Source organism: Homarus americanus, unplaced genomic scaffold, assembly GCF_018991925.1.
Source record: "Homarus americanus isolate GMGI-L3 unplaced genomic scaffold, GMGI_Hamer_2.0 scaffold38554, whole genome shotgun sequence".
In the NCBI taxonomy this organism is placed as follows: Eukaryota; Metazoa; Arthropoda; class Malacostraca; order Decapoda; family Nephropidae; genus Homarus; species Homarus americanus.
Window position 1 is genome coordinate 100,001 of NW_024744508.1, and position 5,184 is coordinate 105,184.

Below are 5,184 nucleotides of genomic sequence, written 5' to 3' on the forward strand. Positions count from 1 at the left end.
AGCAGGGGAGAGGAGAGAGGGAGACTGAGGGAGTTGGGGGTAAGAGGGTAGGGGAGGTGAGTATCAGTAGGGAAGGTAGGAGGTGAATGTTGGGGGTGTAGAAGATCTGAGGGAGTGTGTGCGTGCTTGTGGGTGGGGAGGAGGTAAGGTAGGAGTTGGGGGGAGAGGGAGGAGGAGGTGGAGGAGGAGGGAAGTGGAGGAGGAGGAGGAGGAGGAGGAGGAGGAGGAGGGGGTTTTAGGATGGGAATAGTAGGAAGGGAGGAGGAGGTGGGGAAGAGGAGGAGGAGAAGAAGGTGGAGGGAGGAGGAGGAGGAATACCTGGTCAACAGGTCTCCTGTCGATGTTGATTCACCTGTCCCCACCCACCCACACAACACACCTGCCTATGACTCATCTACCTGTTGTTGAGCCGTCTACCTGTTATTAACTTCATCTACTGACTAATCAACCTGTAATCTACCTGCTGCTGACTAATTTACCTGGCGATAACTAATCTACCTGGCGATAACTAATCTACCTGGCGATAACTAATCTACCTGGCGATAACTAATCTACCTGGCGCTAACTAATCTACTAACTAATCTACCTGCTTCTAATTAATCTACCTGCTTCTAATTATTCTACCTGCTACCAACTAATCTATCTCCTGCTAACTCATCTACCTACCACTAAATCTACTATTATCTTCATCTACTTAGCAGCAGTAGACGTACAGGAGGAGATAATGCTTATTATCCCCCCATTAAAACTGGAGTACCTCAAGGCTCATTATTGGTTTCTACTCTGTTTGTATCGTGCACTGATGACCTTGTGACAGACAGACAGAGGATAACAAGGGGATAATTAAAAGGAAGAAAGTGGGAAGAAACCTGTACCTGTTCTTGTACCTGCACCTGACCTATACCATCAGATATACACCTGTACCTGTATGTTAATTGTGAAGTTAATTATTACTCACCTGGCGGCCACCTACGGTACGATAACTTCTACCGTCTCTCTTGCTACCGGCACCAATGAATCACTTGGCTATAAGAACATATATTTAATTTTATGGGGTTAAATACTAATAACTTTCAATTTATTTTTATTATTTTTAACATGTATTACTTTTTGGGGGGTAATTTTATTCCTGGGAAGTCGTTATTATCGTTAAGTCGGTTAATAACGTTTATATTTTTAAAACATTTCAAAGTTGTGGAGGTTTATGATATTTCAGTACGTCGCTTAAGCATAAAATAACCTTCAACATTTTGTTTTTATTTCGTTACTATTATTTTTCCATGATTTTTTTTTTCGTTGCTCAAAAAATATCCTATTCGGTCCAGTAATTAACGACTTTTTACCCATAAATTCAAATCCTTCCAATAACTAACGACTTTTTTTACCCATAAATTCAAATCCTTCCAATAACTAACGACTTTTTTTACCCATAAATTCAAATCCTTCCAATAAATAGCGACTTTTTACCATAAATTCAAACCCGTCCAGTAAATAACGGCTATATTTGAAACGCCCGACAGGAGCGGTTGGTTTATCCCGACAGGAGCTATTAAGGCTATTTTTTTTTGCTCAGGTTTTGTTTATCTTGAGCTGTTGTTTAAGAATAGCTATTGTTAAGTGTGTTTACGGGGGCAAGTGTAGGCTGGCCACCCACCACCCCACCACCCACCCAACCCACCACCCACCCAACCCCATTCTCCCCCCCCATCCACTTGCCACCCTGCCCAATATCCCTCTCTCCACCCACCTTCACCCTGTCTCTTTTCCTCCTCCACCCCACCCCACCCCACCCCACCCCACCCACCCACCCCCCCCCTCCCTCCCCCCTAGACACTGACTCGCTTCACTAACGAATTTTTTTGGGGGTCTTCTTTATGTTGCAGGACGACTGAGTTAACGAGTTAGTCCTCTGGCTTCGTTGTCTTCACTAACGAACGAACGAACGACTTGGAAAAGGTGAGTTTAACGAAGAAATTAGTTGTACTTTCTCTTATAATTACTTCTATGTCACCTTCGTTATCTTCACCTCCTTAACGAACGTCTTAAGATAACGAACTAACGATTGGGAAAAAAAAATGATTTACGAACTTTTTAGAATTTGGTGTCGTTTACTTAAGTGAGTCAGATACGTTCTCACTTCACCTGTTAAGTAAAAAAACTATAAACTTAAGAGCTTTTTAAATCCACCTATTGTGTTTTAAGTGAGCCATACTTTCTTATATCATCATTTATGTGAAAAATTAACTTACTATACTTGGAGAATGTGTGTGTGTGTGCTGCAGCGGGCCAGTGAGCGTGAGACCCATTTTCTATGGTGGGATAACTCTTAGAGGGGAGACTACTCAAAGAAGGAAGTCACTTAGATACTGTGGTGTTAATTGCGTTTCCTGATTGGTGTTAAGAGTTCGTATCTAGGTAAGGGTCTCTCTGTCTGTCTGTCTGTCTGTATGTCTGTCACACACACACACACACACACACACACACACACACACACACACACACACACTTTTACCATTAGTTCCCCCCCAAAAAAAAATCCAATCATCACCTCAATTCTCCACTTCTGTTATAACTCTTTACCCCAACATCAACAAACACTTCCTCAAGCACACTACCCAAGCAAAGTCCTTATTAACCCAAAGTTCAAACTCTTCCCACAGCATTAGCAAGATCCTTAAGGACTTATAAATTACGGTTGAATGATGTACTTGATAGCGTAATCAGTGAACAGTGGGAGGTTAAAGCGGTTGAGAGTAACGAAGCCTTAAGTAGGAAATCCGATATCAACACAGTGTTTTTAGGGGTGAATAAGTCCGCCGCTAAGTAGTGTTGTGGATGTGAACTGAGCTATTTGTTATTTTTTTAAGATAAGATAATTTTTTAGTTTTTTTTGTTTTCCTGTTTGTATTTCTTTGTGTTTGTTTATATATCCCTCCACTACGGCATAATAAAGTCCCTCCACTACTGACATAATAAGTCCCTCCTGCAACATAATAAAAGTCCCTCCACTACGGCATACTAAAAGTCCCTCCACTACGGCATACTAAGTCCCTCACTACGGCATACTAAGGGGTCCTCACTACCACGGCATACTAAAGTCCCTCCACTACGGCATAATAAGTCCCTCCCACTACGGCATATAAAGTCCCTCACTGCACAGCATAATAAAGTCCCTCCACTACTCCATAACTAAAGTCCACCTCAATGTTTTATTTCACTCGCCTGTAGGAATGGTTGGGTTACACACTATGTTTGGTGCTCACATCTATTGATATTTGTTCCAATGAGTTCTCATTGACAATTACTGGACCCAAGTACAGACAGACTAACTGAATACCCCGAGCACTACACACCTCCCCTCCCCCACCACCCCCACCCCCCCAGCCCCCCCCATCACTAAGGGACTGTGACTGGGGCTAATCCAACAAAAAACAGCAACAAAGGAATGAAAGGAAGTGTCGCAGACGAAGATTAAAAAGGAAGAACAAAAAAATAATACGATAACAGGGAATCAGTTTATACAGTAAGTTAACAATGGTGCTTAAGGGGTCGCTTGGGGCTGGGGGCTGGGGGTCCTAGGGTGGTACTTGGAGAGTCCTGGGGTGTCCTAGGGAGGTACTTGGGGGGGTCCTCAGGGATGGGGGGAGAGGGGAAGGGGTCCTGAGGGGTAGTGGGTCATTATTGTCCACCCCTAATGGTACTTGGTAAGAGTGGGTTCGTCTTCTGTACACTGGACCCACACCTCTTATCACACACAATAACAACACTGTGTTAAGAGACGTATGTACTCATTAGTATATCCGGATTCAGATGGCCGTTTGTCTAAGGAGATCCGGATATATAAACGGATTCGCTGATGTTGTTATTTATGTCACCCAGATCACTTGAAGATTAAGCCCCTCAGGTTGTTTCACTTGATAATTAAACACCCTAACCTAACCTAACACTATTAACCTAACCTAACCTAACCTAACACTATTAACCTAACCTAACCTAACCTAACCTAATCTAACCTAACCTAACCTAATTTAACCTAATCCTTCCAGGTAAAGTTAGGGTATTTAATTAAACAGGTTAAATAAGCTATAGGGTGCCTAATCTTCAGGTGATCTGGATAATTCATATACATACATAAATATACATAGAATATATAATCATTTATGTATAAAAACTACATAAATGTCCACGTTGCCTTCAGAGAGGATCGAACTCCCGGCCTCTGGTTTACTAGACCAGCGCTCTAGCCACTGAGCTATGAAGGCTGTAGGTTAATGTATTACTTTCTTTCCTTGTAACTCTCTCTTTCTTTCTCTCGTTTTCTTTCCATTACTCTCTCTCTCTCTCTCCCTCTCTCTCTTTCTCTCCCTCCCTCCCTCCCTCCCTCCCTCCCTCTCTCTCTCTCCCTCTCCCTTTTGACCATTGCCCGTTGTGTCAGCAGTCTGGACAGTTAAGCCTATAGCCTGTTAAAGACATCAGCCTGGGAAGGGGGTAGGGTGTCAGCCCCCTATCTATACATATGCCTATTGTCAGCTGTCAGTCAACACCAGTATAGTGGTGCTATCACTGTCAGCTAAGGGCGTCGGGAACACGGTGGTGCGCTGTCTGTCTCTCTCTCTCTCTCTCTCTCTCTCTCTCTCTCTCTCTCTCCCCCTCTTTCTTTTTATATAGCTCTTTTAAATAATGTCTGGCTGGGGGAGGGAGGGAGGGAGGGAGGGAGGAGGAGTAATGTGAGAGGTATAGTCTTAGGATCTTTGAAATTCCTAGCCTCCCGACCTTCCTCCCTCCTCCTCCTCCTCCTCCTCATCCTCATGCCTCTCTCCTCTTCCTCCCCTCCCTCCTTCCTCCCTACTTAGTTCTTTCCACTTCATATCTTCCTCCTCCCTCCCCCTTTCCTACTCTATCCCCTCCTCTACCGCTCCTTCTCCCTCTCTTTCCCTCCCTACCCTACCCCTTCTCCTCCCTGACCCTTCCCTCCCTTACCCCTTTCCCTCACACCCCCTCCCTTTCCCCCCTACACATGCCTCACTCTCCCTTCACCCCCTCTCCTCCCCTCCCTCCTCTCCCCCTCCCTCCCTCCCTCCCCTCCCTCCCTCCCTCCCTCCTCCCTCCCTCCCTCCTCTCCCCTCTCCCTCCCTCTCATTACAAGATATCACTACACATCACCAGGGAACCCACCGAGGGAGA

General features: G+C 44.7%; 1 non-coding gene across 1 annotated transcript; it reads right to left on the reverse strand.

Moving 5' to 3' along the window:
- Positions 1-4,189: 4,189 nt before the first annotated feature.
- Trnat-agu lies at positions 4,190-4,262 on the reverse strand. The gene has a single exon. It is a non-coding gene; the product is annotated as a tRNA-Thr (tRNA).
- Between the last annotated feature and the right edge of the window lie 922 nt (positions 4,263-5,184).